This window comes from Sciurus vulgaris (genome assembly GCF_902686455.1).
Source record: "Sciurus vulgaris genome assembly, chromosome: 14".
Lineage (NCBI taxonomy): Eukaryota > Metazoa > Chordata > Mammalia > Rodentia > Sciuridae > Sciurus > Sciurus vulgaris.
Genome location: NC_136475.1, coordinates 21,403,142 through 21,420,544, shown reverse-complemented (window position 1 = coordinate 21,420,544; position 17,403 = coordinate 21,403,142). Strand labels below are relative to the sequence as shown.

General features: G+C 45.3%; 1 protein-coding gene and 2 long non-coding RNA genes across 6 annotated transcripts in view; 2 read left to right on the top strand and 1 right to left on the bottom strand.

Moving 5' to 3' along the window:
• The window catches only part of LOC306644347, a 125,354-nt gene that overhangs the window by 63,623 nt on the left and 44,328 nt on the right, over window positions 1–17,403 (bottom strand). The gene's annotated exons all lie outside the window — the stretch shown is intronic.
• LOC306644353 lies at window positions 1,681–2,939 on the top strand. The gene is made up of 3 exons (XR_013759356.1): window positions 1,681–1,776; window positions 1,999–2,247; window positions 2,859–2,939. It is a non-coding gene; the product is annotated as an uncharacterized lncRNA (long non-coding RNA).
• The window catches only part of LOC306644340 (TBC1 domain family member 8-like), a 29,877-nt gene continuing 16,223 nt past the window's right edge, over window positions 3,750–17,403 (top strand). The window contains exon 1 of the mRNA XM_079111224.1: window positions 3,750–3,897. The gene's annotated coding sequence lies outside the window, so the exon portion shown is untranslated. The remainder of the gene's footprint in view (window positions 3,898–17,403) is intronic.

Genomic DNA, 17,403 nt, shown 5'->3' with positions numbered 1-17,403 from the left:
TTTTTTTTTTGAGATACGGTCTCACTGAGTTGCTGAGGCTGGCCTTGAATGTACACTACTCCAGCATCAGCCTCCTGAATACATGTGATTGCAAGCATGTGTCATGGTTGTGAAGTTTTGAACGGTGGTGTGCTTTCATCTCTGACTGCTCATCACCGTAAAGTCAGCATGCTGTGTCCCTTGCCCCTGTGATGGTTCTCAAATGACCTCAGGGACAGATGTGTCCTAACCATGCCTGCCTCTCCAGGTGTACTTCACCAAGGGCTCCAGGCTGAGGGACTATCATCTTTTCTTGCCACAGGGTATAAGTTCAGTGGAGCATCGGTGTCCAGGGTAGGAGGGGGAAAGTATCTTTGAAGGTCCTTTCCTTTAGACTTCTCTCTCCTTTTTCCATCTGCCAACTGCAATGAAAAAATTTCAGCATCCTGCTAACCTTGTGCCCCTTATAACTGTTTAGGTGTGATTTTCAAAGGGTTGAAAGTATGGCTGTCATTAAATACAAAATGAACCTGGGGACTGGGGAGAGAGCTCAGTCAGTAGAATGCTTGCCTTGTAAGCACCAGGCCCTGGGTTTGAACCCAGCACGAAAAAAAAAAAAAAAAAAAAAAAAAAAAGAAAAGGAAAAAAAGAAACTAACATGGGTGAGAGGTTTTCTCAAGTTCTTCGTTGATAAGGAAACCAGTAATATGTTCAGATGAATTCAAAGGAGACAATGAAGAACAGATATATAGGCATAAATTTATTATAAGAATTATTTCATTTCTGTAAGATTGTCTATAGTGTACACAAATTTTACATGTACAATCATAGTTATTCAAGAATATTAATCTTCTAATCATATCAGGGGTATCTATATGGGCCCAAGGTATTGCTATGGACAATAAACATTTCCAAAAGTATCAGCTTTCTCCAAGTAGGTTTTAAAGTGTTGAGTGGTTTTCAGTGAATTCACAGTATATTCATACCACTTTTTCCAAAATATTTTTAACACTCCAATATGTGATATATTAAATCATGGATCCCAGGTGAGTGTATGCGTATTTGTAAATATCACTAAATGCAATCTTACACTTCAGCCTTCTTGGTGGAACACTCTAGAATTCACTCCCCTACCTGATTCTCAGCTGATTCCCACTATACATACATGGGCAAGACCCAAGTGGCTCAGGATATGATCCATTTCTCCTTCCCCATCCCCTGGCTACCTTCAGTCCTGCTGCTGGGCTCTGCTGGGAGTTCTCTTATGCTGCTCCTGGATTCAGTGTGGTGCATCGGGGGAAGGTCTGGAGAACAGGCATTCACTGCAAGTCCCTGGTGAAGCCGCGTGAGGGTTTCCTGTAATAAAGGGAAATTTCTTCCAGTGGCAAGGAGAAGCTACCATGTAGGCAAAGAAAGCTGAGATTTGGCAGTCCAGCTTGGTCTGCATCTGACCAAATGGTCTCTTCACAAATCTAAGGTCCTACTTCTTCCCCATCAGGGTCCCCATCTTTGCAGAGGAAATGCTGAGGTTCAGCATGTCCCCCTTGCAACGATTTTCTGTAGGATCTGAAGAAGACCTTGTGTGTCCTGCGATTATGAAGACAAGGGATTCTTTGAATTACGCCATATGGTGACAGAATCTCAGAATTTTTGGAACCAATGTGCTGCTGAACAGCTGTGAACAGGATTCAGGAAGCATCTGTCTTCTTTTGCTAGGACAGCCCTATCAACATCCAACAAACCGGGAGGTTTCAACACAGAAGCAGCATTGGAACAGGCTGGATGTATGAGATCCAGGTTGGTTCCTTGTGAGGGTGCTAGGCAAGAACTGCTCCAGGCCTCTCTCTTAGCTTCTGGCACCTCTTGGCCATATCTCCAATCTGCACGTGGTATTCTCCCTGTAGGTCTGGCTGTTCAAATGTCCCGTTTTTATAAGAATCCCTATCATACGGAATTAAAACCCACCCTAATAACCTCATTTTCAACTAATTACATCTGTAATGACTCTATTTCCATTAGGTCACTTTCTGAGGAACTGGGGTTGAGGACTTCCACACATGGATTTTGGGGGACAAAATGCAATTCTACCATCCAGGGATGGTGAGCCCTCACAAAGGAGTGACAACAGGAAGTTGTCAGCACCTGTGCTGGATGCTCTCCATCCCCTGCTCCAGCTACCCTCTCCACCTTGCTCTGTGCTGGAAGGCTGACCTCTGAAAACTGCATCCTGGAGCATCCTGACCTCCCATGAGCTTCTGTCAGACTTGAGTAATGGGAGACATGGGCAGGAGCCGTGGGGTTGGGAAGAGAGGAGTCAGGCTGTACTACCCCATGGTGCTCTTCCCATCACCTCCCACATAATTTTCAAATTCCTGTCTTTCCATGCTTCTTTCCTATTGAATATTTGACAGATAAAACTGAATAATATTGAAAGTATGGGTGAATGTGTATGGATTGCATCAGAAGCACATTCAGGAATATGAGCTGATGTTCATGAGCGCCTTTCCTGCAGCTCAGGTGGTTCACTTGGGAGAGCTTCCCAAATGTGCCTTCAAAGAAATAATGTTTGAGATGATGGATATGCCAGTTATCCTGATAGGCTCATTACCCATCGTATAAACGTAGCGGAATGTCATTCAGTGCCCCATAAATATGGAAAAGTATGATGTGTGAATTAAAATAAATCCTTAAGAAAGTGTGCTAACAAGTCCGAACATAACTGTTTTTATTTTTCATGCTATTTTTGGGAGATCTCCAAAATGTTCTTTAAAACCCAAACACACTTGCTTTACTGGTTTGCATTATTAGTGCATTCTGTTCTTCCAGAGGTAAAGGGCTTGTCAATCCGCAGCTTGGAGAGCAAGACGTCTCTTCCCCAGGTCCTTCCTCCACCTCTTGGAATGAGGCGTGTGGGGGCGGCTCCCGCCACCCTGAGCTCTTTCCCAGGAGCCGCCACCCGGGGGGTTGAAGCCGCGCCGCTGCCCAGGCGCTCCGCGCGATCTGTTCCGGCACCGGAGAGAGGGGACCTGGCAGCGAGATCGGACCTCCTTCCTCCACTTGGGAACCCTGAGTCGGGCCGCTGGGATGCAGAAACCCGCCCCACCAAGGCGCAGCGGGAGTCGGTGGGGTGGGCGCGGCCTGGGGCGGGGCCGCCACGAGGCTGGGCGGGACGGGGGCGGGGCGGAGCGCGGCTACGCGGGTTGCGCGGGGCGAGCTCCTCCCACTGCGCTCCGGGAACTGCGAGCGCTGGGCACCTGCGAGTGTGCGGTTCCCGCGCTATCGCTGCCGCCGCCTGCCGAGCGAACTGGGCTCGGTGCTGCTGGTGGCCGGGCGATGTGAAGCGGCTCCCCGCAGTGCAGCCGGGTCGCCCGGGATGTGGCTCAAGCCCGAGGAGGTGCTGGTGAAGAACCCTGAAGCTCTGGGTGGCCCAGAGGAGCGGCGGCTACTTCTTGCCACAGCGGCGCCGCGGGCACGGGGAGGGGATCGGTCACCTCACCGTAAGGGGGTGGCGGAGGTGGGCCGGGCCTGGGGTCTCGCTGACCGCCGCGCCCGCCGCTCCCAGCCCGGGTTTGGGACTCGGAAACCCGGGAGGCGCCTGTGCAGCCTGCGGGACTGAGAGGGGCTCGGGGTGGTGCGGACGCTGCCTGGGCGGCCGGGCGGGCTGCGCGGGGTTCGCCGGGACGCTCCTCCCGCTGCGCTTGCGGAAGTGCGAGCGCTGGGCACCCGCCGGTCTGCGTTTCCGCACAGCCGCCGCCTCCTCCCTACGAGCTGGGCCACCTGCGGCCTTGGCCCGGGCTACGTGAAGCGGGGCCCCGGAAGAAAGGGAAGCAGGCCCGACGAGGTGCTGCCGAAGGACGCCCTGAAGCTCTGGGTGACCGAGAGGAGCAGCGGCTCCTTCATCCTAGGGCGGCGTGGCGAGTAGGCGAGGAGGGCGGTGGCCTCAGCCCTAAGGGGCTCGCGGGGGTGGCCGGCCGCAGCTCCCAGCCCCGGGCTGAGTCGCAGCCGTCCTTTGCTGGAGTGTTGGAAAGCAGTCCTCATGCTATCCTTCTGCCCTGCAGCTCTGCTGTGCTTCTTAGTTCCTTAAGTTTTCTTGATTCTTTCCTTTATTTTTCTAAAGAAAAGCATGTCGTCCTTGAACAGAGGTTTATTTCTCCTCTCTGTCTGTATACCTTCTGTCTCCTCTTTTCGTCTTAGCATATTAGCTGGATCTTTCGGTGTGATGTTGAATAGGAGTGATAGGAGAAGTTGTCTTTACCTTGTTCCTGGTTATCAGGAAAGTGTTGAGTTTCTCCGTAAGTATGATGTTCATTGTAGGGTTTTGGGGGGAGAAGGTAAATGATATTATGAAGTTAGACAAGTTCTTGATTCCTCGTTTGCTATGTTTTTTTCCTTTAATCATGAATGGGTGTTCCATTTTTGTCAAATGCTTTGTGTATCAATTGGAATAATTTTGCGACCCCCCCACTTCTATATTGATGAATTTTCGAATGCTGGACCATTGTTGCATACTTGGAGTAAGTCCCACTTGGTCATGAGGTGTAATTTCTTTTATATGTTGGTGGATCCAGTTTGCTGGTGGAATTTTTTGTGGTGTGAACAATTGAAGTCAGGGAGTTGGGCATACTAGGCAAGCACTCTCACACGGAGCTGCATCCCTAGCCCCACCCCTTTCCTTTTACTTTGTGTGACTGTGACATGAGTTTCTTGTGGGCCTTGGTTTTCTTTTCTTTCTTTCTTTCTTTTTTTTTTTCCTTAAGTCCATTCTGAAAATCCCTGGGTGATTTTGGTTGGTGTATTTAGGCCATTCACATGTAAAGTGATTGTTGGCATTGTTAGATGAATCTCTACCAGGTTGGTAACTATTTTCTTTTTTTTTTTTTATTTTATTGTAAACAAATGGGATACATGTTGCCTCTCTGTTTGTACATGGCGCAAAGGCATACCATTTGTGTAATCATAAATCCACATACAATAATGTTGTTTGATTCATTCTGTTATTTTTTCCCCTTCCCCCCACCTCTCCCACCCCTCTTTACCCTCTATACAGTGCTTTCTTCCTCCATACTTGCCCCCCTCCCTAACCCTAACTCTAACCCTAACACTAACCCTTCCCTCCCCCCCATTATGTATCATCCTCCACTTATTAGCGATATCATTTGTCCCTTGTCTTTTTGAGATTGGCTTATCTCACTTAGCATGATATTCTCCAATTTCATCCATTTGCCTGCAAATGCCATAATTTTGTCATTCTTTATGGCTGAGTAATATTCCATTGTGTATATATACCACAGTTTCTTTATCCACTCGTCAATTGAAGGGCATCTAGGTTGGTTCCAGAGTCTGGCTATTGTGAATTGAGCAGCTATGAACATTGATGTGGCTGTATCTCTGTAGTATGCTGATTTTAGATCCTTTGGGTATAGGCCAAGGAGTGGGATAGCTGGGTCAAATGGAGGGTCCATTCCAAGTTTTCTAAGGAATCTCTACACTGCTTTCCAGAGTGGCTGCACTAATTTGCATCCCCACCAGCAATGTATGAGTGTACCTTTCTCCCCACATCCTCGCCAACACCTGTTGCTTGTATTTTTGATAATCGCCATTCTAATTGGAGTGAGATGGAATCTTAGGGTGGTTTTGATTTGCATTTCTCTTATTACTAGAGATGTTGAACATTTTTACATATGTTTATTGATTGCTTGTACATCTTCTTCTGTGAAGTGTCTGTTCATTTCCTTAGCCCATTTGTCGATTGGATTATTTGTATTCTTGGTGTAGAGTTTTTTGAGTTCTTTATAGATTCTGGAGATTAGTGCTCTATCTGAAGTATGATTGGCAAAGATATTCTCCCACTCTGTAGGCTCTTTCTTCACATTACTGATAGTTTCCTTTGCTGAGAGAAAGCTTTTTAGTTTGAATCTATCCCAGTTATTGATTCTTGCTTTTATTTCTTGTGCTATGGGAGTCCTGTTGAGGAAGTCTGGTCCTAGGCCGACATGTTGAAGATCGGGACCTACTTTTTCTTCTATAATCTGCAGAGTCTCTGGTCTGATTCCAAGGTCCTTAATCCATTTTGAGTTGAGTTTTGTGCAGGGTGAGAGATATGGGTTTAGTTTCATTCTGTTGCATATGGATTTCCAATTCTCCCAGCACCATTTGTTGAAGAGGCTATCTTTTCTCCATTGCATATTTTTGGCACCTTTGTCTAGTATTAGAAAGTTGTATTTATTTGGGTTTGTGTCCGTGTCCTCTATTCTGTACCATTGATCTACCTGTCTATTTTGGTACCAGTACCATGCCGTCTTTGTTACTATTGCTTTGTAATAAAGTTGAAGTTCGGGTATTGCGATACCCCCTGCTTCATTTTTCCTGCGAAGGATTGCTTTAGCTATTCTGGGTTTCTTATTCTTCCAGATGAATTTCATGATTGCTTGCTCTATTTCTGTAAGGTACGTCATTGGGATTTTAATTGGGATTGCATTGAATCTGTATAACACTTTTGGTAGTATGGCCATTTTGACAATATTAATTCTGCCTATCCAAGAACATGGGAGATCTTTCCATCTTCTAAGGTTTTCTTCGATTTCTTTCTTTAGTGTTCTGTAGTTCTCATTGTAGAGGTCTTTTACCTCTTTTGTGAGATTGATTCCCAAGTATTTTATTTTTTTCGATGCTATGGTGAATGGGGTAGTTTTCATAATTTCTCTTTCTGAGGATTCCTCACTTATGTATAAAAATGCATTGGATTTATGAGCATTGATCTTGTAACCTGCCACTTTACTGAATTCACTTATGAGTTCTAACAGTTTTCTGGTGGAATTTCCTGGTTCCTCTAAGTATATAATCATATCATCCGCAAATAGGGATAGTTTGAGTTCTTCTTTTCCTATTCGTATTCCTTTAATTTCCTTGGTCTGTCTAATTGCTCTGGCTAGAGTCTCAAGAACGATATTGAATAGGAGTGGTGAAAGAGGGCATCCCTGTCTTGTTCCAGTTTTTAGGGGGAATGCTTTCAGTTTTTCACCGTTTAGAATGATATTAGCCATGGGCTTAGCATAGATGGCCTTTACAATGTTAAGGAATGTTCCCACTATCCCTATTTTTTCTAGTGTTTTGAGCATGAAGGGGTGTTGTATTTTATCAAATGCTTTTTCTGCATCTATTGAAATAATCATGTGGTTCTTGACTTTAAGTCTATTGATATGGTGAATTACATTTATTGATTTCCGGATGTTGAACCAACCTTGCATCCCTGGGATGAAACCCACTTGATCGTGGTGCACTATCTTTTTAATATATTTTTGTATGCGATTTGCTAAAATTTTATTGAGAATTTTTGCGTCAATGTTCATTAATGATATCGGTCTGAAATTTTCTTTCCTCGATTTATCTCTGTCTGGCTTGGGTATCAGGGTAATATTGGTTTCATAGAATGAGTTTGGGAGGGTACCCTCCTCTTCTATTTCATGGAATACTTTGAGAAGTATTGGAATGAGCTCTTCTTTAAAGATTTTGTAGAACTCGGCTGAGAACCCATCTGGTCCTGGACTTTTCTTTGTTGGTAGGCTTTTGATGACCTCTTCTACTTCATTACTTGAAATTGATCTATTTAAATTTTGTATGTCCTCCTCGTTCAATTTAGGCAATTCATATGTCTCTAGAAACCTGTTGATGTCTTCGAAATTTTCTATTTGGTTAGAATATAGATTTTCAAAATAGCTTCTAATTATGTTTTGTATTTCAATCGTGTCTGTTGTGATATTTCCTTGTTCATTCCGAATTTTGGTGATTTGGGTTTTCTCTCGTCTTCTCTTTGTTAGAGTGGCTAAGGGTTTATCAATTTTGTTTATTTTTTCAAAGAACCAACTATTTATTTTGTCAATTTTTTGTATAGTTTCTTTTGTTTCAATTTCGTTGATTTCAGCTCTGAGTTTAACTATTTCCTGTCTTCTACTACTTTTGGTGTTGGTCTGTTCTTTTTCTAGGGCTTTGAGCTGAAGTGTTAGGTTGTTTATTTGTTGATTTTTACTTCTTTTATTGAATGCGCTCCATGAAATAAATTTTCCTCTAAGTACTGCTTTCATAGTATCCCAAAGATTTTGATATGATGTTTCTTTGTTCTCATTTACCTCTAGGAATTTTTTAATTTCCTTCCTAATATCTTCTGTTATCCATTCATCATGTAATAGCATATTGTTTAATCTCCAGGTGTTGGAGTAGCTTCTGTTTTTTACTCTTTCATTTATTTCTAACTTCAAACCATTATGATCTGATAGAATACAAGGTAGTGTCTCTATCTTCTTGTATTTGCTTACATTAGCTTTGTGGCATAATATATGGTCTATTTTAGAGAAGGATCCATGTGCTGCTGAGAAGAAAGTGTATTCGCTCTTGGTTGGATGGTATATTCTATAAATATCCGTTAAGTCTAAATTATTCATTGTGTTATTGAGATCTATGGTTTCTTTGTTCAATTTTTGTTTGGAAGATCTGTCCAGTGGTGAGAGAGGCGTGTTAAAATCACCTAGTATTATTGTGTTATGGTCTATTTGGTTTCTGAAATTGAGAAGGATTTGTTTGACATACATGGATGAGCCACTGTTTGGGGCATAGATGTTTATGATTGTTATGTCTTGCTGATTTATGGTTCCCTTAAGCAGTATGTAATGTCCTTCTTTATCCCTTTTGACTAGTTTTGACTTGAAGTCCACCTTATCTGAAATGAGGATGGATACCCCAGCTTTTTTGCTGAGTCCATGTGCATGATATGTTTTCCCCCATCCTTTCACCTTTAGTCTATGTGTATCTCTTTCTATGAGGTGAGTCTCTTGCAGGCAACATATTGGTGGATCTTTCTTTTTGATCCAATCTGCCAGTCTATGTCTTTTGATTGATGAGTTCAGGCCATTAATATTCAGGGTTATTATTGAGATATGATTAGTATTCCCGGTCATTTGGTTCATTTTATTTATTTATTTATTTATTTATTTTGAGACGACTTGGTTCTTCCTTTATTTGACAATTCCTTTAGGATGGTTCTTCCCATTGCTGATTTGTTTCTTTGTTTTTCATCTCTTCCTCATGGAATATTTTGCTGAGAATGTTCTGTAATGCTGGCTTTCTTTTTGTAAATTCTTTTAGCTTTTGTTTATCATGGAAGGATTTTATTTCATCATCAAATTTGAAGGTAAGTTTTGCTGGGTATAAGATTCTTGGTTGGCATCCATTTTCTTTCAGGGCTTGAAAAATGTTGTTCCAGGCCCTTCTAGCTTTTAGGGTCTGGATTGAAAAATCTGCTGATATCCGTATTGGTTTCCCCCTGAATGTAATTTGATTCCTCTCTCTTGCGGCCTTTAAAATTCTGTCTTTATTTTGTATGTTGGGCATTTTCATTATAATGTGCCTTGGTGTGGGTCTGTTGTAATTTTGTATATTTGGAGTCCTATAAGCCTCTTGTACTTGATCTTCCATTTCATTCTTCAGATTTGGGAAATTTTCTGATAGTATTTCATTGAATAGATTGTTCATTCCTTTGGTCTGTTTCTCTAAGCCTTCCTCAATTCCAATAATTCTCAAATTTGGCCTCTTCATGATATCCCATAGTTCTTGGAGATTCTGTTCATGATTTCTTACCATCTTCTCTGTTCAACTTTGTTTTCAAGGTTAAATATTTTGTCTTCAATGTCTGATGTTCTGTCTTCCAGGTGTTCTATTCTATTGGTTATGCTTTCTATGGAGTTCTTAATTTGGTTTATTGTTTCCTTCATTTCAAGGATTTCTGTTTGTTTTTTTTTCAATATCTCTAACTCTTTATTGAAGTGATCTTTTGCTTCCTGTATTTGCTCTTTTAACTGTCGATTGGTGCGATCATTCAGTGCCTGCATTTGCTCTTGCATCTCGTCATTTGCTTCCCTGTGCATTTTAATTATGTACATTCTGAACTCCCTTTCTGTCATTTCTTCTGCCATGCTGTCGTTGGGTTTCATTGATGTAACATCTAGATTTGTTTGCAGCATTTTCTTTCCTTGTTTTCTCATATTGTTCAGGTATCAGTTGACCGCTGTGATATTGCAGATTTCCTCTATTGTCTTATAATATCCCTGAAGATTTCTATTATATCCCCTCTTAGTCTTCAGTAGCCTGAAATCTTGGAGGAAGTTGATAATGCAGTGCTCCACAAGGGAGCTGACTCCCTAGGGGTGGTGGCCTTCTGGTGGGGTATATTCCCTGCTAGTGGGCAGAGGTACCTTCACTTGCTGAAGAATGGTCATCCAGAAGGGAAGTAGGTTGTGGGCTGATGCAAGACCAGTTTGGGCCTGTGTCTCTGATTTTACGGTCCTTTTGGGAGAACCTCACCCAACAGGGAGGAGTCACCCGGTGGGGAGGTCTCGCTGGTCGGTTTTCCTCCCAGAGGTTCCGTTCAATTCACAACTACTGCCTGGGCTGGTCAGCCTTCTTCTGCAATGTTCCCAGGGACCCGGACCTACCTCCTGGGCCTGGAAGCCTCACCCTTCGCAAACGAATCTCCGGCTGCCTCTCCTCAGAGAAGCTGCCTGCAGTCCTGGAGCCTTCGCTCCGCCCCTCAGTTTGTCTGTGGGGCCCTTCCACCAAGAAGCCGTCTAGGACCCTGCTCTGCACTTTTCGCCTGGCTATGCGGCCCCTCCTCTGAGCAGCCACCTGGAGCCCCTTACAATCGCTCCGAGTCCCAGTGACCCGCCACACGCCTTTTCCTCCGGCAGCCACCTGTTGTTCCGTGCGGTCGCTCTAAGACCAAGTGACCCACCACGCACCACTTTCTCCACCAGGCAGTCACCCAGAGATCTGGTGCGTCACGAGTCCCAAGAACTCACTGTGCACCTTCTTGTCCCGACTGCCTCCTGTAGCCCTGGTGCAGTCACTTCGAGCCCAAGCACCCCGCCGCGCTCCTCCTCCTTCTCCAGACAACCCCTCTATGTTCAGGAGCGGATGCTCTGGGACCAAACCACTCACCACGCTGTTCCACCAGATAGCCGCCCAGAGCCCTGGCGCAGCTGCTCCAATTCCAAGCGACGTGCCGAGCCCGTATTTCTCCTTCTCCTCTGGGCAGCCCCCTGTGTTCAGGGGTGGTCACGTTCAGTCCAAACAGCTCACCAAGCACCTTCTCCTTTGGGCAGCCTCCCAGAGCGCGGGTGGGTTGCGCCGAGTCCAAGCGCTGTGGTGAACAGCCACCTCTTCAATGCTCCCAGCTGTCTGCGATCACTGCTCCGGCGGGGGGAGGGGCGCCTCGCCGGCAGTTCTACTTTGCAAAGATCCCTGCTTTCGGGGCTACCGCCCTGTCCAGGGGCTACCGCCCCGTCCGGGATGCCTGCCCAGTGGGAAACACTCACCCGGCTGCTTTGAGTTGGTCCCAAGTCTCTCAATATCTCCTTTTCTTGAGTCCTGAGTCCACGCTGCTCCTCCGGATAGCCGCCCGGCGCCCTGACGCAGCTGATCCAATTCCAAGCGACGTGCCGAGCCCGTATTTCTCCTTCTCCTCTGGGCAGCCCCCTCTTCAATGCTCCCAGCTGTCTGCGATCACTGCTCCGGCAGGGGGAGGGGCGCCTCGCCGGCCGTTCTACTTTGCAAAGATCCCTGCTTTTGGGGCTACCGCCCCGTCCAGGACTCCTGCCCGGTCCGGGACGCCTGCCCAGTGGGAGACTCTCGCCCGGCTGCTTTGAGTTGGTCCCAAGGCTCTCTATATCTCCTCTTCTTGAGTCCTGAGTCCTGGAGCAACACGAAACGCAGCCATCCTCTAGTCCGCCATCTTGAATCCAGTAACTATTTTCTATTCCTTGTTCTGTTCTTTTTCTTTTGAACCTCTTTTCCTGACTTCTTTAGCAGTTGAATGCTTGGTGATGCCATTTATCTGTTAGCTTGCCAATAATAGGTTGAAAAGAATTTGTAGTATATATTTCTGGTTTGGAACATAATTTCCAGATTAGTCTGTGTCAGCCTTCAAATATCATGCTGTTTCACATGAAATGTAGACTTTTTTTTTTTTTTTCCATGTACTGGGGATTGAACCCAGGGACACTTAAACACTGTGCCATATCCCCAGTCCATTTGTAGCTTTATTTTGAGACAAGGTCGCAGAGTTGCTGAGGCTGTCCTTAAACTTGTGATCCTCCTGCCTCAGCCTCCTGAGCCACTGGGATTGTAGGTGTGCACCACCATGCTTGGCCTAGATGCAGATATACTAGTATTCCCAGATCCTGTCTCATCTTTTCCGACATTGGCATCCATTTCACTTATTTACATAGTGTAATCACTCAATAAATTTTTTGTTAACCCTTCAAACATTTCTTTTAGATTACTTAGGAATACGAAAAATAAGAAATTTGATTCTACCCCCATTTATTTCCTGATACACACTTCTTCTCTTTGTGTAGCTCAGAGCTACTGACCTATGTGTTTTCTTTCTCTCTGATGAATTTGATGGTTAGGTCTGCTGGAAATGGATTTCCTGTTCTTTTTCAATTTTGAAGGATAATTTCACTGGACACAGCCTGGCATGGTGGTCCTTGCTGGTAATCCTACCAATTTAGGTGAAGGAGGCAGCAGGATCACAACTTTGAGGTCAGCCTCAGCAATTTGTTGAATCCCTGTCTCTAAACAAACAATAAAACAAGCAGGGATGTGGTTCAGTGGTAGAGCACCCCTGGATTCAATACCAAGTATCCCCCCCCAAAAAAAATTCTCACGTCATTTAGATTTATTCATTTGTGATTCATTTCTTTCAGCACCTTATTTCAACTCCCTTGATTACATGCTTGGAGAAGTCTGCTATAATTATCGTGTTCTTCCTAGGCTGTCTGCTTCACACCCCAACTTCTTTAAAGATTTTCTTTTTGTTTGTGCAATTTGAATATCATATACCTCAGTGTAGATTTGTCAATATTTTTCTTTTGTTTGTTTTTTTTATAATTTTCTGCATGGTGTTCTCTGTACTTATTGGATCTATGATCTGGGGTGTGTCATTAATTTTGGAAAATTCTTGGTCATTATTGCTTTGCATGATTGCTTTCCTCATCTCCTGTTTTTCCAGTTTGGGGTCCTTCTATCTTTAGGAATTATCCCTAGCAGTCAGATATTGTGTACTTCCTGTGTCTCTGTCTCTCTCTTGGCTTTTCAGTGGGTTTGGGGGTTTCTGTTGATGTCTTCAACTTCACTGATTGTTTTCCTGAGTCTCCCATGTACTGATGAGCCATGAAGGGCAATCTTCATTTTTGTTTATTACTATTTATTTTGTTTTTCATGTCTTAGAGTTTCCATCTGTCTGCTTTCATGACCTAGTCTTCCATACTCTATACCTTTTCTTTAGAGCGCTTCACCTATAAATCACATTTTAAAAGTTCTCTCAAAGTACCAAGATCTGTCATATCAGTGTCATATCATTTCGATGCATGCTTTATCTTTTAATCATGTGTATTTTCTTGCCTACTGGCATCTTTTTATATATATGTATATATATATATATATGGAACTTATTATGGCATATAACAACTTATTATTTACACGTGTATAAAAATAATAAGTGAGGAAATCATCTTCTGTGTGTGCTTTGCTACTCTGCTGGGACTTGGGTCTTTGCAGTTTACTGTAGCTGAAGGTACCAGAGGCCTCACATTCCTCCATGTCCCTGGTTGGGTCTCCCCTCTGTCCCTGGGTTGAGAACTTCCCAGTCTCCCTGCTCTTTGAGCTGTCATGTGCTCTCATTTATCCTGGAGCTTTTGCTGTTGGCTAGGGGGAGGGTCCTAGAATCATCCATCAATCTCAGTCATCAGTGGACGTGTGACCCTGGCCTGTGACCTTCCCAAGTGTTTTCTAGCCACTTCCTCCCACCTCTGTGGGGACAGGAAAGCCAGAGGGGACATAGGAGGCAGAGAAGGCCTTTCCCCAGCTGGGGTGAGGCCCTGAGGATGCTGCATGGCTTTATTCTTCCCTTGTCCAGAGAGCTGGGCAGGTGTCCCTGGGGTCTTTCAGTGGGAACTGGTGGGGTTCTGGTGAGAACACCCGTGCTGCCTTGGGGTCCCTTAAGATCGCAGCACCAGGGCTTTCTTATTGTCTTTCAGTCAGGCCCCCGCACATTGTCAGACTCAGGACTCAAGTGTCTTCCAGTTCATGACCTCAGCACTGGGGGAGCAAGTCCCAGCTGGGTCCCTCAGATTACCTGTGCTGCTTTAGCTTTGGGGGTTATGTTTTGACCCGTGACCTCGGTTTTCCGATGAGTCCAAGAAAAGCCTCTTGATTTGCAGTCTGCTTGGCCTCGGTTGGTATTTATGGAAGGGGTGCTTCCCAAGCTCTTTGCATGCTGGAACCGAAGCTGGAAGTCCCCTTGTGGCTTTTTGATTGCTGCCCTGCCCACCTGCCCACCAGTTGAAGGGTCCGGGTTGACACAGACCTCCTGACCTTTCTAGAAGCACGTGAGAGAAATCCCCATTCTGCATCAAAACTCGGTACCCCTCTGTGGCTGTCCAGGTGCTGCACACCCTCCCTGTTCTCTTCTTTCCATGTCACCTAGAGTCCCCCAGGCTGCTGTTACATAGTCTGCATGGGTTCTGTCAGAGAAGTCTGAGAAGCGCCTCCTGGGATGGGCTCCTTTCTAGTCTTCCTCGGTGTCTCCACCAGGATTTTTTATCTTTGCTAGAGAAACATGGCATTTCACCTGTCCTTTGAAAACACAGCCTTAAGTGCCTTTACCCCAGCCTGCTGTTTTCTTCCACTGAGCTCCCCTAAGCTGCCTGTGGTTTCTGTAGTGAGTGTTAGCTCTCCATCCAGCAGAGAGGACAGCCTTCCTGTTCCCCGTTCTGTCATCTGACACCAAATAACAAACCCTTAAAGGGTCAGGGGACTAGCCAAAGACTCATTGCTGTAAAAACACACATGTCCTTCCTTCTGCTGGGGAAAGTCATCCCATAGGGCAGGTGAGGGAGGTGTAGGTGCCGGTCACCTAGGAAGAGGTTGCACAGGGTGAGGAGGGTGTCTCTTGGGTGTGGAGGTTGGCAGCAACCCAATTTACTTGATGTGCAAGTAAATCTATCAAGGGTGGTGGAGGCTGGGCTTCTTTGTTGGAGAAGAGAGCTGTGAACAGGGAAAGAAGTAAGAATGAACACGGGGAGTGGGTCGCAGGAGGCATCGGTGTGAACTCAGTTTTTCTGTATGTAGACTATGTGTACATACACACAGACTATGTCATTGCATTAGAGATGTGTATGCCTGTGTGCAAATACATGAGTCATATGTATACACACAGACTCTGATAGCAATGAGCTTCTAGATACCAGCTTTTTATTTTTATTTTATAGCAGGAATGGAACCTAGGGCCACATAACCACTGATCCACATCCCCAGCCCTTTTTATTTATTTATTTTTTATTTTGAGCCATTGTTGTGGTAAGTTGCATGGGGCCTCGCTAAGTTACGGAGGCTGTGGTTGAACTCACAATCCTCCTGCTTCAACCTCCCAAGCTACTGGAATGACAGATGGTTTTTGTGTAGCAATTCTCATGAAAGGAAATGGAATTCCTGGGAAAAATGTCCCATTTCAGGGCTGGAGCAGGGAAAGTACATGACGATGTTGGAATATTTTATTGTGGCAGAGACTATGAAAAACCGTGAGTTCATGTCCAAATGACACAGAAACCAGCTTGAAGGGACTCCTACCTGCCAAACCTGAGACAATTAGAGCATCCGAGTAAATAATAGTAATGAATTCTGACTCATTGAATAAAAGCAGGAAAGATGAGACCATACTGATAAAAGTGAATAAATTGAAAGTTTGAGGAATGGGAAATTCACATAACTTCATTATTTGTCTGTAGGAGGCTTGTGAGTTACAAGGGAGAAAGGAGTAAGTTCATGGTGCAGAGCCCAAGCAGCCACTAACTGAAGAGACCAAGTGACCATCACCAGGAGTGGAACAAGTTGAAATTGTGTCCACCTGTGAGGATGTGATGCATAGCATTCCTTCTGTGAGGCTGACCAGATATTTTAACCTGAATCTAATCAGCATCAGGCAAGCCAAAACTGGGATTTGCTGCTGAAGAACTGGCCAGTGATCTTTGAAACCGTGAAGCTCAAGGGAGTCAAAGGTGTGTTGAGCGATGTGACGGCTCAAGGCAGTGGGTGATTCTGAACAGGTCCAATGTGGTAGAGTCACAAGACAGGTAGTTCTCAACTCCTGTGGGCTGGATTAGAGTCTTTCATTCTACAGTGGTGCAAAAGCAACCTGTGTTCAGTAGAAACCGTACAAGCATTTTTTTTAAATAATTTTTTTGGATGTTAATAGACCTTTATTTTATTTGTTCTCTTTTATAGGGTGTTGAGGATGGAACCCAGGGCCTCCCACATGCCAGGCAGGTGCTGTGCCACTGAGCCCCAGCCCCATGCCCCGTACATGCAGTTTTGAATTTGGATCTTTTCCTGGGGATGTGCCCTAGTCCTCTCTGATGTGAGGCAGCTGCAGAGAGCTGCAGGCCCCAGCCAACCTGCAATCATGAGGGCCATCCAGTGACAGAGTGTGGCCTACTGCCAAGGCGGGAGGAACAAGTGGATACATCCCATGCATTTCTGAGTGGCAATGTGTTTGTTCCCCTTAGGACGGGTTTGTGAGGCACTTGGAAACTGGCGGGATCTGAGGAGCAGAGGGTAGGAATGTCCCAGCGTTAACTTTCTGAATTGTGGGGTGCGCTGTTGTGTCGGCACACGTCCCTGCTGGTGTGAAACATGCTGCACACTCTGGGGTGATGGGGTGGCAGGTTAGTGACGTACTGCTTAATGATTCAACTTCCTTAAACATTGGGGTCTTAAACCAAAATAAACTCCTCAGGCCACTCAGGGCCCTCTCGGGGCCTAGTAGTGAAGGAGCGTGGGCAAAGGAAGGTGGAGGGCTTCAGCTCCTCCAGGGAGGAGGGAGTGGGTTTGTTCCCCTGCCATTGATTCAGGACGCCATTCATCACAGCAGAATGCCAGTCCTTCACCTGCTACCTGTGCCTTCTGTCCTGCGGGGTCTTGGATGTGTTGTCATATTTCTCAGGGTACCTTTCTGGAGTGGGAAGGGATTATTCTTCCATGTGAGATGTGGATATGATGAGGATCCTAACAGGCAACACTTACCTGTGCTTGAAGGGCCTGGCAGTAGTCTTAAGTACTTTGAATGTTTGTTGACTTAATTTCCATAATTACCCTTGGAGGCATATCGTGGTTGCTTTATCTTCCAAAGAGACCAGGGCACAGAGAAATCAGGTAACTTTCCTAAGGCCACATAACTTGAAAGTGGTGGAGCTGGGGTTCCAATCGGGCAGTCTGACTCCAACAGCAGATGCTGGGGAAATGGGTGTGAGGAGCTGGAGCTCTGGGCCCCATGGAGCTCTGACTGTGCAGGGTGTCGGAGCAGTGCCTGGGCTCTCA